Source organism: Bombina bombina, chromosome 7 (genome assembly GCF_027579735.1).
Source record: "Bombina bombina isolate aBomBom1 chromosome 7, aBomBom1.pri, whole genome shotgun sequence".
Lineage (NCBI taxonomy): Eukaryota > Metazoa > Chordata > Amphibia > Anura > Bombinatoridae > Bombina > Bombina bombina.
In genome coordinates, this window is record NC_069505.1 from 631766169 (window position 1) to 631785332 (window position 19164).

Below are 19164 nucleotides of genomic sequence, written 5' to 3' on the forward strand. Positions count from 1 at the left end.
CTTGTTGTGATATTTATATGCATTACACTGTAAGAATATGTATTTATTTATAAGTAAACAGAACATGAGCTTTTTGTGATATTTATATGCATTATAATGTAAGAATATGTATTTATTTATAAGTAAGCAGAACGTGAGTTTGTTGTGATATTTATATGCATTATACTGTAAGAATATGTATTTATTTATAAGTAAACAGAACGTGAGCTTTTTGTGATATTTATATGCATTATAATGTAAGAATATGTATTTATTTATAAGTAAACAGAACATGAGTTTGCTGTGATATTTATATACATTATACTGTAAGATCATGTATTTATTTATAAGTAAGCAGAACGTGAGCTTTTTGTGAAATTTATATGCATTATACTGTAAGAATGTGTATTTACTTATAAGTAAGCAGAACGTGAGTTTGCTGTGATATTTATATACATTATACTGTAAGATCATGTATTTATTTATAAGTAAGCAGAACGTGAGCTTTTTGTGATATTTATATGCATTATACTGTAAGAATATGTATTTATTTATAAGTAAGCAGAATGTGAGATTTTTGTGATATTTATATGCATTACACTGTAAGAATATGTATTTATTTATAAGTAAACAGAAGGTGAGCTTTTTGTGATATTTATATGCATTATACTGTAAGAATATGTATTTATTTATAAGTAAGCAGAATGTGAGATTTTTGTGATATTTATATGCATTACACTGTAAGAATATGTATTTATTTATAAGTAAACAGAAGGTGAGCTTTTTGTGATATTTATATGCATTATACTGTAAGAATATGTATTTATTTATAAGTAAGCAGAACGTGAGCTTTTTGTGATATTTATATGCATTACACTGTAAGAATATATATTTATTTATAAGTAAACAGAACATGAGCTTTTTGTGATATTTATATGCATTATACTGTAAGAATATGTATTTATTTATAAGTAAACAGAACGTGAGCTTTTTGTGATATTTATATGCATTACACTGTAAGAATATGTATTTATTTATAAGTAAGCAGAACGTGAGCTTGTTGTGATATTTATATGCATTATACTGTAAGAATATGTATTTATTTATAAGTAAACAGAACGTGAGCTTTTTGTGATATTTATATGCATTATACTGTAAGAATATGTATTTATTTATAAGTAAACAGAACGTGAGCTTTTTGTGATATTTATATGCATTATACTGTAAGAATATGTATTTATTTATAAGTAAACAGAACGTGAGCTTTTTGTGATATTTATATGCATTATACTGTAAGAATATGTATTTATTTATAAGTAAACAGAACGTGAGCTTTTTGTGATATTTATATGCATTATACTGTAAGAATATGTTTTTATTTCATCTGAGGTTTTGCTCTAGAAACTAGATTAGCGGCACCGGTTATTAATATCTCACATATAAATATATCTGCACTTATTCCTGTTTACAATCATCACTTTTACTGTTTCTTATGTTGTTTTTATAAAACGTTCCTGTGAAATGAGAAGAGATTTTTAGTTCTGTAGCTAATGAGACGATTAATTCCTGTAAATCTATAAGGTCTCCCTCTACAGGGCAGATTTGCAGGATTGCGGTCAGTGAGAAATCACAGTTTTGTGAGAAAAAAAAAGGCTCATTGGATAAAATGTTACAAATGACACTTTACACAACATTCAAAAGCGAACTTAAAAACGCACTATTGTAAACACGCTGCAGATATATTTATATGTGAGATATTAATAACCGCAATGTTAATCTAGTTTCTAGAGAAAATCCTCAGCACATGACATAAAAACATTACAATAACAAATCTATAAAACATTAAGTAACATTTTTAGGGTATAATACACATAAATACCACATCAAACACACGTGCACTAAATACCCATAATGCACCTGTGCAAGTTGTTACATTTTTATTTCTAACACAAATATTTATTGTAGAACCATTTAATATAATGAAATAGACAGTGGAGGGCAGCATAGCCCGGAACAAACATAAGAATTAAGGCCCTTAGGAGTGTGCTGCTGGGAAGTGGCAACAATGTTGCATTAGTGAGGGTGGGATTTAGCTTACCTTTAAGAAGTCAGGTTACAGGCCCCAAACCCTCTTTCCAGATCGTCTTCACAGCTTCCCTCCCTCCCTTCAATCTGGTAAGGCGGCAATCTTTAGTCTGGGCATCACTATGGTGTTTTCAGCAGAGTGTCTGAGGCAGGATGAGGGCTACGCGGCTCGTTTCCTTAAGTCCAAGGACGGTAGTTTTTGACTCCCCAGGTAGTGGCATGCACACGCTCCTAGTCCACCTGTTCTTACTGGTTCGGAGCTTTGTCTTTACACCCTGGTTAGGCGGTTGGCCCGCGCCCCGGTTTGCTATCAGAGGTAGAGTGACGGCTGCACAGGGGAAGGTGGTCTCTGCAGGCTCGTGCCTGGGGTCCCTCCCCCATTCTAAAGATGCCGAGAACTCCCTAAGCCTTTTGCGTGCAGCTAAGCTCCGCTTGTGTAGGTATTCACGGGCGCGGCCCTTCTTCCTAGCAGGGGGTTGCTTACTCTCCTAGCTAGATTGCCGCCACCTGTTATAGTTGGCCTTGTTGCCTCAGCCGGTTCTCTTGTTCTACAATAAACGTGACCCACGGGTCTTTTCCCACACTCTGTGTTTGTGTTTATTTATTGAAAGTTATAAATAAGTTATTATTGTATATAGTTATGGTTGAGTCAGTTTTATGGCTCTTATGTTATTACAGCAAGCCAGGAGGATAGGGCATTTAATTCCTTAAGTGTGTAACTAACTAACTAACAGGACAGCTCTGTGCTTTTTCAGGACAGGTTTATGCATTATCAGGACATGTGCATTATCAGAACAGGTCTGTGCATTATCAGAACAGGTCTGTGCATTATCAGGACAGGTCTGTGCATTATCAGGACAGGTTTGTGCATTATCAGGACAGCTCTGTGCATTATCAGGACAGGTTTGTGCATTATCAGGACAGGTTTATGCATTATCAGGACATTTGCATTATCAGAACAGGTCTGTGCATTATCAGAACAGGTCTGTGCATTATCAGGACAGGTTTGTGCATTATCAGGACAGCTCTGTGCATTATCAGGACAGGTTTGTGCATTATCAGGACAGGTTTATGCATTATCAGGACATTTGCATTATCAGAACAGGTCTGTGCATTATCAGAACAGGTCTGTGCATTATCAGGACAGCTCTGTGCATTATCAGGACAGGTTTATACATTATCAGGACAGGTCTGTGCATTATCAGGACAGGTCGGTGCATTAACAGGGCAGGTCTGTGCATTATCAGGACAGGTCTGTGCATTATCAGGACAGCTATGTGCATTATCAGGACAGGTTTGTGCATTATCAGGACAGGTTTATGCATTATCAGGACAGGTCTGTGCATTATCAGGACAGGTCTGTGCATTAACAGGGCAGGTCTGTGCATTATCAGGACAGCTCTGTGCATTATCAGGACAGGTTTGTGCATTATCAGGACAGGTTTATGCATTATCAGGACAGGTTTATGCATTATCAGGACAGCTCTGTGCATTATCAGGACAGGTTTATGCATTATCAGGACAGCTCTGTGCATTATCAGGACAGGTTTATGCATTATCAGGACAGCTCTGTGCATTATCAGGACAGGTTTATACATTATCAGGACAGGTCTGTGCATTATCAGGACAGGTCTGTGCATTAACAGGGCAGGTCTGTGCATTATCAGGACAGGTCTGTGCATTATCAGGACAGCTCTGTGCATTATCAGGACAGGTTTGTGCATTATCAGGACAGGTTTATGCATTATCAGGACAGGTCTGTGCATTAACAGGGCAGGTCTGTGCATTATCAGGACAGGTCCGTGCATTATCAGGACAGCTCTGTGCATTATCAGGACATGTCTGTGCATTATCAGTACAGGTCTGTGCATTATCAGGTCTGTGCATTATCAGGACAGGTCTGTGCATTATCAGGATAGGTCTGTGCATTATCAGTACAGGTCTGTGCATTATCAGGGCAGGTCTGTGCATTATCAGGACAGGTTTATGCATTATCAGGACAGCTCTGTGCATTATCAGGACAGGTTTATGCATTATCAGGACAGGTCTGTGCATTATCAGAACAGGTCTGTGCATTATCAGTACAGGTCTGTGCATTATCAGAACAGGTCTGTGCATTATCAGAACAGGTCTGTGCATTATCAGGACAGGTCTGTGCATTATTAGGACAGGTCTGTGCATTATCAGGATAGGTCTGTGCATTATCAGAACAGGTCTGTGCATTATCAGGACAGGTCTGTGCATTATCAGAACAGGTCTGTGCATTATCAGAACAGGTCTGTGCATTATCAGTACAGGTCTGTGCATTATTAGGACAGCTCTGTGCATTATCAGAACAGGTCTGTGCATTATCAGAACAGGTCTGTGCATTATCAGAACAGGTCTGTGCATTATCAGTACAGGTCTGTGCATTATCAGAACAGGTCTGTGCATTATCAGAACAGGTCTGTGCATTATTAGGACAGGTTTGTGCATTATCAGAACAGGTCTGTGCATTATCAGTACAGGTCTGTGCATTATCAGGACAGGTCTGTGCATTATCAGAACAGGTCTGTGCATTATCAGGACAGGTCTGTGCATTATCAGAACAGGTCTGTGCATTATCAGTACAGGTCTGTGCATTATCAGTACAGCTCTGTGCATTATCAGGACAGGTCTGTGCATTATCAGGACAGGTTTGTGCATTATCAGGACAGGTTTATGCATTATCAGGACAGGTTTAGGCATTATCAGGACAGCTCTGTGCATTATCAGGACAGGTTTATACATTATCAGGACAGGTCTGTGCATTATCAGGACAGGTCTGTGCATTAACAGGGCAGGTCTGTGCATTATCAGGACAGGTCTGTGCATTATCAGGACAGCTCTGTGCATTATCAGGACAGGTTTGTGCATTATCAGGACAGGTTTATGCATTATCAGGACAGGTTTGAGCCGTCACAATGACTTTATATGAGGTTTGAACTTTGGTAAGGATTTTCAGGGTTAATCTCATTATCACCTGATTACAATAGTTAATCATTAACCTGTAATGCAGCTGTTAGTTAACTCTTTATGCACCTCTGTGAAACTATAGGGAATGTTTCTCTCCCTCTCATGTAAATGAAAAATAGAAAATCCACAGCACCACTGTAAGTTTTCAATGCTTTATTGAGACATCTTTATCCCATGTAGGTACAAAGTAGATAGGCAGCAACGTTTCGGGATGTTATCCCTTGAGCATGATTAAGGGATAACATCCCGAAACGTTGCTGCCTATCTACTTTGTACCTACATGGGATAAAGATGTCTCAATAAAGCATTGAAAACTTACAGTGGTGCTGTGGATTTTCTATTTTTCTACATATTATCGAGGTTGACAGTCCCTCTCACCACCTGCACCTGTGATACTGTGGAGCTGTACACTGTTCATGTGTATCCTCTCATGTAAATGAAGTAGTGATTTGTTTTTTTACAGCCAATTTATATCACTGATTTGTGCTGAAACATTATCACTACCTAGTAACAAACTAACCACGATCCCCTGAGCGGCATATCCTTGCCTCCTTAGCCACAACTAGTTCCAGCAAATCACGGAAACTACAGCCTAAAGCTGCCTGAACATCTCTCACTGCAGACACGCCAGACCCAGGACCGTCTTTAACACAGGGCAAAAGGGGCAGCTGCCCAGGGCCCAGTTTCTGTTGAGGGGCCCAAGAGTCCTAAAAAAAAAAAAAAAAAAAAAAAATTTTTTTTTTTATGGTTCATACCATGTGCCATGGGGAACACACACATTCAGTCCTAATACTTTCACAGTCAAAAGTACTCTGTTTATATTTATATTTTTTTTAAAACTGTGCCAGACCGTGCCGGTGTCATGTGACATGCCAAGCTATTGCCATGTACCGTTTTAGATGTGCACTGTGCAGCACTGAATGCAAAGCCCTAACTCGACATCCAGCCATTCCCACTGCATCATAAAAGGTCCTACTGGGGTTACCACTGTTACCAGGTAATTGCTCTGGTGGTAGGGATTGTTTCTGGGTAGGGCTGACTGTAGGCGCATGCAGCAGAAAGCTGGAGCGGCAAGGACGTGAGGATTTGAGCATCTGTGCAGCTGCATACACTGCTCTCTTCAGTCTTGAGGCTTTGTGACTCATCTCACACTGTATCCATGCAGCCTTGGACAGACAGCATCAAGTCTGCTGGTCCCCTTAGCCCTGCTCTTTCTGCTGTGGCCCTAAGATCAACTAACTGAAGTTTGTTAGGGGAACAGTGCTTTGTAGAAAGGTGTCAGTGGGAAGAATAAGTGAGTGCACACACACCCCTCCCCATGCAGCATTGTCTAGTGCAGGGTGAGAGGGAACTTCTTCCTAGCAACGAAGTGACATGTACTGCTGTGGCTGATGTATAGTGTTGTGCTGATAGTTCAAACATTAATGTAAGGTTTATTTTTATAGTTTTTGTTTTCTCTCTGTCTCAGATTTTACAGCTTACCATAGTAGTTCTGCTGTTCCAGTCACTAAACTTATATTTGTCTGCACCTCTATGCTTCCTCCTCAGTCTTTACCTTGCTTTGCTACTGTTGGCTGCCCTAAATCTCTTTAACCAGCTAACCTCACACCAGATTCACATTCAAAAGAATATTAAATTAATCCCCAGTGGAGGAATTTATATATTTATTTACTTATTAGTACTGCTTAGGTTCAGTTTCACATATTGCAATTTATTTCATTTTTTTTAAAAATGATTAGCCCAGCAGTGGATGATCCACTGCTGGGCTAATAATTAAAAAAAAAATTAATTTAGTTGATTTTTGGGATGTTGGGGTGGAGAGCGAAATTGCATGGGGGGGGGGCCCAAGAAAATTTTTGCCCAGGGTCCAGTCAATATTAAAGACGGCCCTGGCCAGACCCACAGCAGTTCCGGAACACATGCGCTCCTGTGTGGCACGTGCTATAATGATAGCGCTCCTCTTGTAATCTTAGCCTTAAAGGGACAGTAAAGTAAAAATTAAACTTCAATGACTCAGATAGAGCTGCAATTTTAAACAACTTTCCAATTAATTTGTGTTGTTAAATTGCTTTCTATTGGGGGGCGGAGCTAACCGCCATTCAGGACAGTAGCATGTTTATGGAGCTCTGCTAAGAAGAGCACAAAATACTGTGATAGATGCTCCTCAAACTGTCTTAATCCACTTTTGCTGACTAAACTTTGTGCTCCTGCACAAGAGTGACCTCTCAGAGACTCCTTGGAGGTGTTCTGGCGGCACCTCTTACTTACTTTTGGGCCTAGTAACTTGTGATCGAGATCTCCAATATACAGCACCCGCTATTTAACACCCAAGCCTTTGTCCTCCGGAGGGTCGGGGCTCCGCTCCGGGGACCAGATACCTGAGGGCACTCACTTTGGCCGGCAATACCTGCGACTTAGCTTTCAGAAGCCTGAGGCTGGATCGCCGTGGAACCTGCTCCGGACGTGCAAGGGGTACCCCTCCCATATACCCCTGCCAAGAAGGCAAGCCACACATCACTACTGCACCGGAGCAGATACATCACCCAAGCTGCCAGACCGAGTCCTGTGTGAGGCCCTGTTCGTAATTGCACCTGTGTGCCAACGTGGCTCTTAGCCTTTCCGGCTCTGCTGAAGGTGAGGGCCAGCACGGAAGCCCTGCGGAGCCTGTCTCTGTTGTGGAGGAGGACCGCTTGGAAGCCCACACAAAGCCTGGCTGCCTCTATATCTACCGCTCTGGCTAGGAACATCGCCTGCAGCCCAACAAGGCGCGAACGGCCGCCATTTTGTCTCATTGGCCTACCGGTCTCATAGCACTTCACAGCCTGTGCATAATAACCCAGGAGGCTGCATCCCTGTGCTACCTTAGGTGAGACTCCTTACTTCTTATACACTGTCCTCCCTCAGCCTCCCCCACCTCTACAACTCTCCTTTATACACTACAGGGGGTCACTAAAACTGCAATCCGGATCTGCCCCCTCAGATTAACTTTTCAGGTTCCGGATCCCTGTTTTTGCCATCTGGGGGGGAAAAGCACTAAGTAACTGTGACCAGTAGCCTTTTCTGGGAAACAAAAGGGTCCCCCTCTCCTGTTAGGGCTGTCTCTGGGAGACACACAGTGGGAATTAACCTTGAAGTGGGATCCGCAAACCAGCTTCTCTCATTTAGAGATCCCATGCCAGGCCGGAACCTTACAAACAGAGGTAACCTGTTTTTGCATACATAGGCACGGTTCCTACATTCCTGAAGCCTCCTCAGAGTTTTGCAGACTCATCCACCTCTGGTTTGCCTCCTGTAGGCTTCTATGCAGTTCTCCCTGATATATGGACATAAAGGTATACTCATTTGTTGCACTTCAGCAGCTGTGTTAATAGGATGAACATTAGTCTTATTTAAAGGGGACATTTTTCTGTTATTGCTGTAATGTGTTGCTGCTGCGACAGCTTGTGTTTCTCTCTCGCCTAGGCGAGAAGTGGAGTATTTTCTTCTACTTATATGCACACCTGCCTCACCCACGTTTAACTGACACATGCCATCCTCTTCATAATAGCCTCATATACCCTAGTGTCCCCCACTTTGGCCATAGTTGCTTTTGCCCAAGTTCCCTAGGTCAAGGGAGAAAGCAAGTTTAGCTTCTCATTCTATTTATTTGCTCCCTATCCCTTATCTCTACCTACTCCCCACTCGCTTAGCACGAACTGAACAAGTGAAATTTTTATATGTATCTTTGCTGAAGTGTTTAGTTGTGTGTTAACTTTTTTCTGTTTGAAACCCCCTTGGGACTCTCCCTTTCCGGCCCGCTCACGTGGGCTGGTCACTTCCACCTTCCTTTTCCCCTTCCTTCGGGTCGTACCCCCCTCTCCCTGAGTCCGAAGGGGGCCCCTCTTTCAAGATATATTTAGGTATTTCACTGTTAGTAAATCGTAAATTGCCTAAGGTGCCTGCCTGGCCCCTTTCTCCGCCTGAGTCGGCTCTTTCAGACAGACATTAAGATCTGAAGGGTAGATTTCTGCCCATAAGTGTCACCATGGAGAGATAGTGGTTTCAGGTAGGAGTCTGGCCCTACTCCGTTAAGTAATATCAATGTATATGTGAATTTTTGCTTTTTACCCTGTCAGCCCGTAGGGTCCCAAAACTTCTTTGTCTACCTCTAATCTAAGCTCAGTTGTTCAGTATATGGTACCCACTCTCCACATGAAAATGCCTCATACTTCCAGGAGACATCCGAAAACCCCAGGATCTGTAAAAAAAACGGTCCTGGACCATTTCACGCAATCATCTAAAGAGCAAATGGAAGAATCTAACGAGGGTCAGAGTGATTCTGAGTCGATGGGAGATGGCTCCCAGCCTGATCATATGCCATCTGCCAGACCACAGTATTTTATCACGGAAGCCACTCTTAAAAAAATGCTTGCAAACCAAACTCACTCCATAACCAAAGAGATTCAGCGTAACCACGCTGAACTTCGCAAGAACATTAAGGAGAACGGTGATAGGGTGGACTCCCTGGAAAGAAAACAAGATGATATTGCCACTGACCAAACAAACCTGCTGTCCTACTCAGAATCCCTTGCGGAACAGATCAATCAGCTGGAGTTTAAAATCGGAATGGTTTAAAGACATCCAACTGTTGCCTGACCTCTCTGCGCACACTCTGCAGCACCGGAGATACTTCCAGCCAGTCACACTAATTCTTCGCAGGGAGAATATTAAATACAGGTGGGGTTACCCAACTAAATTAATAATAACAAAAGACAAAAAAACATTCACAGTGACTTCCCTCCCCCAAGGGACTTCTCTTCTCACACAATGGGGGCTTATGACAGATGACCTGAGAGACCCTCCTGCTTCAAGCTCTAAGCTAAGAGTCACTGCACCCGAATTGTCTGTTAAGGAGCAAAGACCCAAGAGGTTGAAAACACAACAGCCTCAGGACACAACTCAACAGGATAACTCACCCTCTTGAAATCTGAGCTCACCGACTGTAGTGCTGCCTGTCTCCCGGTATTCCACCCCACTTCTGGACTGACCTATAGTAATCCACAGGGTGGTATCGGGACCCTTTAGAGACCTAATTATTTGACTACGGTTGCATCCTACAGGTTCAATATGATAGATTGAATTTAACTCTACTTATCTTACCTTCTGTTATAATGATAATTTGACACGGAGTAGGGCCTGTACCGTTTGAAATATGCCACTTTCTAATTGTATGTAGTCAAATTCAACTGTTTTATGTTAGACATTTACGTTCATAATGTTGCTGTATGTTTTGTTGATGCCCCGTTTGGGGCCCATGGGTTGACAAATGTTAATATCTTATAATGTTCTTTTCTTAACTGTTTGACTCACTTTGCTAATGGAGTGGGGCTGGACTCTCCGGCTCCCCTGTATACAAACTTGCTCTTAGCTCCCCCCCCATATAGGTTAACCCACACCAGGGTTCCACCTAGGTGGACTATTTCCACCTCGTACTGTCGGTACATTCTTACACTAAGTGTTATCTAATTCCCCTCCCCTCCCATCCTACCCAGTTTGCGCACACCACTTGTCTGGGCTTTGTCCCAAGCCTCCCCACCCTTCCCCCCATCCCGGCCTACTTACATTTAAGTAAAAGAAATTGAAAATGAACCGTTTAAGAATCCTCACACATAACTCTAGAGGTTTAAACTCTCCTTTCAAACGAAGTTTGCTTACCCGTATGCTCAAACACTATAACCCTGACCTTGTATTTTTACAAGAAACACACTGGCAGTCAGACACACCTCACAGATTTTATTCACGTTCATACACGACCATAGAGTATTCTCCGTTCACAAAGAAAGCTAGAGGAACAGCAGTCATGATCCATGGGAGAGTAGCTTACGAAGAAATTCAGGTACTAAAAGATCCCCAAGCTTGGTTCACCATCGTAGTTTGCAAATTAGATCACGTCATACATACCCTAGTTTCAGTATACGTACCCAACTCTCACCAACCTGCTTGCCTTAGGAAAATTCTGAGATTGATAGACCAATACAAACAGGGTAGAGTCATAATAGCAGGGGATTATAACATGATTTGGGATACTAAAATGGACCGTAAGACTTTATCCCCGACTAAGAACCCCTCCCAACTGAATCTTCTTGCCACACGGTTTAGGACTATTATGTCCGAATTTGGGTACTATGACATATGGAGGTCACTACATGCAACAGACAGGGATTACACCCACTATTCCCAGGCGCACAAAACCTATTCCAGGTTGGACCATATATTTTGTTCGGTGGCGACCCTAGACTCAGTTCTCCACACCAGTATCCCCCTTTGTTCATGGTCAGACCATGATCCAGTCCTCGTGGTCCTATGCGCGAGCGACCCCTGTTTCCATAAAAGTAAGTGGTCCCTTCCGCGCAATATCCTGGCAGACACTCCCTTTAGGGAAGAATTACGCAGAGACATAATAGAACTCATCCAACTCAATGACAACGGACAGACCACGGATGACACACTTTGGGGAGCCATTAAGGCTGTAGTCAGAGGCTATATCATCCGTAAGCAGGCCCGACTTAGGAGACTAGCAGGACTCACCTTAGCTCAAGCCCATTGTAAACTTAGACTACTTGAATCCACTAACCGAGCCAACATTACAGATACACTGATTGCACAGATCTCGGCCGTTCGGTCACATATCAACCACTTAGAACTGCGTCGCACCCAAGAGAATCTCACAAAACTTAAGCAGTTATTTTACTATAAAGGCAACAGAGCAGACACCATGTTAGCACACAAACTGCGCCAGCAGCATAACACGTCTCGCATACACCAAATTTTGTATAATAGCAAGACGCACAGACTTCCCTCACAGATAGGAGACTGTTTCTCAGACTACTATTCCAAACTTTACAACATCGAAAATACAGAAAATAAAACTCCCGCTTCTACACAACAGATTAGACAATTCCTTGACTCATTAAACCTCCCAACCTTAACGTTGGAGCAGCAAGAGTCTCTGACTGCCCCATTCACCCAGCTTGAAATTAAGCAAGTAATCAAGCGCCTCAAACCCCTTAAGGCCCCCGGGCCTGACGGATTCCCTGCACAGTTCTATAAAACTTATTGCCAAGAACTGATGCCGCTACTCCTTAGATTTTTTAGTACAGCTAGACAAGAAGGAAGCTTTAAGCAAGAATTCTTGGAAGCTGAGATTATTATTATTATTATTATTATACTTTATTTATTAAGCGCCAACATATTCCGCAGCGCTGTCCATGGATACAATTCATTTAAATAAAACAATACAAGACTTGTAAGAGACAGGACAAAATTTACAAACACATACAGGAGGGATTGAGGGCCCTATTCCCGTGGGAATTTACCATCTAGAAGGGTAGGAGGTTGAGAAACAAGAGGTGAGGACTGCAAGATTGAGAAGGATGTTAATACAGAGTTAGATGAGGGAAATATTAGGTAAGTGAAATTAATTTATTATTGAGTTGGGTGGTAGGCTTCCCTGAACAGAAAAGTCTTCAGGGAACATTTAAAGGAAGAAAGATTAGGGCAAAGCCTGACAGCACAAGAGAGAGTTTTCCAGAGGGTAGGTGCTGCACGATAGAAGTCCTGCAGTCTAGCATGAGAGGAGGTGATAGTTGCGGATGCAAGGAGCAGGTCATTGTTGGATCTTAGTGGACGGGCTGGAGTATACTTGTGTATTAGAGAGGATAGGTAGAGGGGAGCGGAGTTGGTGAGAGTTTTATATGTAAGGGTGAGAATTTTGAATTTAATTCTGCTGTGAATGGGGAGCCAATGAAGGGACTCACAGAGAGGTGCAGCAGATACAGAGCAACGGGAAAGGTGGATCAGCCTGGCAGAGGCATTTAGGATGGATTGAAGGGGGGATAGGTGGGAAAGAGGAAGGCCAGCGAGTAGGTTGTTGCAGTAGTCAAGTCGGGAGATAACAAGGGAGTGGATTATTTGCTTTGTGGTGTCAGCGCTCAGAAAAGGGCGAATTTTGGAAATATTGCGTAGATGTAGAAAGCGATTGGATATGGGGGATGAAGGATAGGTTTGAGTCAAGTGTGACTCCGAGGCAGCGGACTTGGGGCGATGGGGAAATGGTGATGCCGTCAACAGGGATAGAGAAGTCAGAAGTCGGCGTAGAGCTTGAGGGGGGGGGATAAGAAGGAGCTCAGTCTTGGGCATGTTAATCTTTAGGTGGTGAGAGGCCATCCAGGAAGAAATACCAGATAAGCAGTTGCTGACATGAGAGAGGACAGAGGGAGAGAGAGCAGGGGTGGAGAGGTAGATCTGGGTGTCATCAGCATAGAGGTGATATTTGAAACCATAACTGTTGATAAGTTTACCCAGCAAAGAAGTATAGATGATCCCTAAGCCAAATAAAGACCCCTCTCTTTGCCCCAACTACAGACCCATCTCGCTAATAAACGTGGACATCAAAATATATTCCAAACTTCTGGCCAACCGTATATGTAAACTCCTGCCCAGCTTAATCAACCCGGACCAAGTCGGGTTCATACAGGGCCCAGATAACACTAGGCGTCTTATCAACATTGTTTGCGAATCGTCAAGAATGAACAAGCCTTTCTCAGTCATCTCTTTAGATGCTGAGAAGGCTTTTGATAGAGTCAGATGGAGTTACCTTTGGGAGATTCTCAGTGCTTTCAAGTTCCCCTCTGACATATGCCTCGCGATTCAAGCCCTGTATTCCAGACCTACAGCAGTGGTCAGGGGCGTAGGGTTCCAATCGACCCCATTCTCCATCTTCAACGGTACGAGGCAGGGTTGCCCACTCTCTCCGCTATTGTTTGCTCTGGCCATCGAGCCACTCACTGAAACAGTACGTACCGACACGGGCTTAGAAGGAATCACGCTATCTGGCTCCAAACACAACATTGCTCTGTTTGCGGACGATGTTACAGTGTTTTCTGTGGACCCGCTTCGTACAATTCCAAGACTCCTGGAAATCCTTGAGGCCTTTGGCACTCTTTCTTTTTATAAGCTCAACGCCCCCAAAACAGAAATCTATTGGTGGGGTTACCCCCAAAACTATGTTATGGGGCTACAAAAAAAGTTCGACTTCAAATGGTCCAACAAATGGGTAACTCACCTTGGAGTAAAAATCTCTAACAATTTTAAGCAGATGGTTAGGGATAATTATCTCCCCCTTTTGGCAGACTTGCGAGTTCTAAAAAATGTATGGGACCACAAGAATATATCTTGGATGGGCCGCATAGCTTCCCTTAAAATGTCATTTCTTCCTCGGCTTACCTATCTATTTAGATGCCTCCCAATTAGAATACCCACTCACCTCCTATTACAATTTCAAAGTGAGTGCACGAAATTTATTTGGCAGAATAAGACTTCCAGAATAGCTCATAGAACTCTACAGCTCCCTGTTCAGCTAGGAGGATTGGCTTCCCTATCTATAGTTAAGTACTATGAGGGAGCCATGCTCACGCATATCTCTCAATGGGGGGTGCTCCAGGCACAAGGCAGGTGGAGAGACATCGAACAAGCCTCATTACCCTTTGACATTTTCCTAAAAGATTTAATCTGGACCCCAGCCCATAGTCGTAGAACCTTAGACATTAATAATCTTGTAGTACTTGAATGTCTGGCAATTTGGGATAAGATCCGGCATTGTAGCCTGATCGCACCTCATCCCTTCCCGATTACTTCTGTGTCGGGCCTCCTCACAGGCCTCGCGGAAACACACCCTAATACGTGGGCTCGAATAGGTGTCAAACAAGTCTCAGACTTTTGGTCAAGGTCCAGCAGAGATGGATATATCTCACTGACTCAGGACAGACCCCGTGAAAATATCCCGTCCTACCTTCACTTTGAACTCACTAGAATTAAGAGTTTCCTCTCTAGTTGGGGATTCCTTCCTACTGTTCACCGCCAGCTCACCCCATGGGAGTCTATGTGGAAAGGAGGACGGAGACTTCACAAGCCTCTTTCGAGGCACTGCGGTCTGCTTGAGGCCACCATACCCCCTGACCTGGCACCACATCTGCTAAAGTGGAACGCTGTTCTTCACACTCATATTTCCATAAACTCTTGGCAGGGGTCTATTACCTTAACCAAAAAATCATTACATTGTATAACAATGTTCGAAACTTACTACAAAGTCATCACTCAATGGTATCTGGTCCCCACGCGGCTGTCCAAAATGTTTCCATTGACTTCACCACAGTGTTGGAGGGAATGCGGTCTCCCTGGCAATATGCTCCACACGTGGTGGGAGTGCCCAAGGCTAATCCCCCTGTGGAACACGTGCTTTCGCACTCTGGCGGCTTTCAAGTTCACAATATCTAAAAGTCCCACTACGGTACTTCTCCACCTAAATTTACATACTCTCCCTAAACATCAGCAGATTTTCTGTGTTTATCTCCTGTCATCAGTTAAAACTAATATTGCTAGATGTTGGAAGAAAGTAACTCCCCCAAGGTGGTCTGATGTCCTTAACACGATGGCCTACCTGTATACAATGGAAAAATACATATACTATAGTCTGGACAAAGTAGACCTATTTGAAATGGTTTGGGCAGACTGGAAAGATACACACAACACTTTATGGACACCTCCGGTTTAGGGCCTAAGTGACCATGCCTCCGCCACTTCGGGGTGACTCTCGGGATGTCTTCCCCCTTCCCCCCTCTTCCCCCCATCTGGGTACCTTCTTCCCCTCCCCCCCCTTCTCCCACCCCTATAACAGCCATTCTGAAATGTACCAATTCCACTCTTTAATTTCTGAACATACCAGTTATATGTTATAGATTTGTGTTTCTATATATTCGATGTGTATCATATTGTGCAGGGGTCCTGCGAGTCCCCAGTTATTGCTTCATATTGTTTAAAACGAATAAAAATTATTCAAAAAAAATAAAAAATAAAATTGCTTTCTATTCTACTTATCCTTTGTTAAAGCGTAAAGCTAGGTAAGCTGATAGGAGCTCAGGAGTGTGCATGTACTATAGCAGTCTATGGCAGCAAACACTTCTGCTAGATGGCTAAAGACACGTGCACACTCCTATACTCTCCTAGGATAACTGATTAACAATGGCTACCAAGAGAACTAAGCACAATTGATAATACTAGTAAATGTATAAGTTGTCTAAAATGTCATGCTCTATCCAATTAATTTATTTTTTACTTTACTGTCCCTTTAATGTGCACCTGATTAACCTTATTTTAATACCCCAATCAGCCAGTATTGGTGGAGCTAATCACATGATCTCAGATGAAAAATAAACATTTGATAAAATATGGAACAGAGTTAATTAGTAGCTTTACTATTGGATAATATATATAGCTCAGTGAAACCACAACCACATCCTGTGCTGTATAAGATAAGACTTTCAGTTGCATTTCTTCCTGCTACATATGGTGTCTGCTGATCTGAGAGAGGAGCTAACCTGCCCCATCTGCCTTACGAATATTCCATGTTCAGCATTAGCAAAACGCTTTATTTATAAACACGGTAAAAACATCAATACATTCGTATGGCAAGCTATAGAAATAGTAAGAAAGCCGGTCAGGGAGAGGATAAGCTAAAGATCCTTAAAAGACAAGAATTCTATTGGATATTCAAGTTAAATACACAGATACCAAACTGGTACAACTCACACAACATGATATCATCAATTTATGGGAGTAAATAAATGGTTGGAATTAAGAGAGTAAATTGTTAATTTTTCTGTTAAGTAAACTTGAATATAAGATACAATGGCCTAGATTTAGAGTTTGGCGTTAGCCGTCAAAAGCAGCGTTAAGGGGTCCTAACGCTGCTTTTTACCGCCCGCTGGTATTTAGAGTCAGGCAGGAAAGGGTCTACCGCTCACTTTCATTCCGCGACTCGAAGCTACCGCAGATCCCCTTACGTCAATTGCGTATCCTATCTTTTCTATGGGATTTGCCTAACGCTGGTATTTCGAGTCTTGGAAGAAGTGAGCGGTAGAGCCTCTACCGACAAGACTCCAACCACAAAAAATGTCAGTAGTTAAGAGCTTTATGGGCTAACGCCGGAACATAAAGCTCCTAACTACTGTGCTATAAAGTACACTAACACCCATAAACTACCTATGAACCCGTAAACCGAGGCCCCCCCACATTGCAAACCCTATAATAAAAAAGTTTAACCCCTAATCTGCCGACCGGACACCGCCGCAACCTACATTATCCCTATGAACCCCTAATCTGCTGTCCCTAACATCGCCGACACCTATATTATATTTATTACCCCCTAATCCCCCCCCCCCAACGTCGCCGCCACCTACCTACACTTATTAACCCCTAATCTGCCGACCGGACCTGGCCGCCACTATAATAAATGTATTAACCCCTAAACCGCCATACTCCCGCCTCGCAAACCCTATAATAAATTTTAATCACCCCTAATCTTCCCTCCCTAACATCGCCGCCACCTACCTACAATTATTAACCCCTATTCTTCCGCCCACACCGTCGCCGCTACTATAATAAAGTTATTAACCCCTAAACCTAAGTCTAACCCTAACACCCCCCTAACTTAAATATAATATAAATAAAACGAAATAAATTTACTATTTAAAACTAAATACTTACCTATAAAATAAACCCTAATATAGCTACAATATAACTAATAGTTACATTGTAGCTATTTTAGGATTTATATTTATTTTACAGGCAACTTTGTATTTATTTTAACTAGGTACAATAGTTATTAAATAGTTAATAACTATTTAATAACTACCTAGTTAAAATAATTACAAAATTACCTGTAAAATAAATCCTAACCTAAGTTACAAATACACCTAACACTACACTATCAATAAATTAATTAAATAAATTAACTACAATTAGCTAAACTAAAATAAAATTAAATAAACTAATCTATAATACAAAAAAAACAAACACTAAATTACAGAAAATAAAAAAAGAAGTTTAAACTAATTACACCTAATCTAAGCCCCCTAATAAAATAATAAAGCCCCCCAAAATAATAAAATTCCCTACCCTATTCTAAATTACAAAGTAATCAGCTCTTTTACGAGCCCTTAAAAGGGCTTTTTGCGGGGCATTGCCCCAAAGTAATCAGCTCTTTTACCTGTAAATAAAAATACAACCCCCCCAACATTAAAACCCACCACCCACACACCCCTACTCTAACCCACCCAAACCCCCCATAAATAAACCTAACACTAACCCCCTGAAGATCTCCCTACCTTGAGTCGTCTTCACCCAGCCGAGCCGAATTCTTCATCCAAGCGGTGCAAGAAGATGTCCTCCATCCGGTAGAAGTCTTCATCCAAGCGGAGCAAGAAGATGTCCTCCATCCGGTAGAAGTCTTCATCCAAGCGGAGCAAGAAAAGGTCCTCCATCCGGTAGAAGTCTTCATCCAAGCGGAGCAAGAAGAGGTCCTCCATCCGGTAGGTCTTCATCCAAGCAGAGCAAGAAGAGGTCCTCCATCCGGTAGAAGTCTTCATCCAAGCGGAGCAAAAAGAGGTCCTCCATCCGGTAGAAGTCTTCATCCAAGCGGAGCAAGAAGAGGTCCTCCATCCGGTAGAAGTCTTCATCCAAGCGGAGCAAGAAGAGGTCCTCCATCCGGTAGAAGTTTTCATCCAAGCGTCGTCTTCTCTCTTCATCCATCCAGCCAATCGGATTGACCTTGCATTCTTTTGTCTGTTCAGATCAGCCAATAGAATGCGAGGTCAATCCGATTGGCTGATTGGATCAGCCAATCGGATTGAACTTCAATCTAATTGGCTGAATGAATCAGCCAATCAGATTTTTCTTACCTTAATTAACAACACAAATTAATTGGAAAGTTGTTTAAAATTGCAGCTCTATCTGAGTCATTGAAGTTTAATTTTTACTTTACTGTCCCTTTAAGGCTAAGATTACAAGAGGAGCGCTATCGTTATAGCACGTGCCACACAGGAGCGCATGTGTTCCGGAACTGCTGTGGGTCCGGCGTGTCTGCAGTGAGAGATGTTCAGGCGGCTTTAGGCTGTAGTTTCCGTGATTTGCTGGAACTAGTTGCGGCTAAGGAGGCAAGGATATGCCGCTCAGGGGATCATGGTTAGTTTGTTACTAGGTAGTGATAATGTTTCTGCACAAATCAGTGAT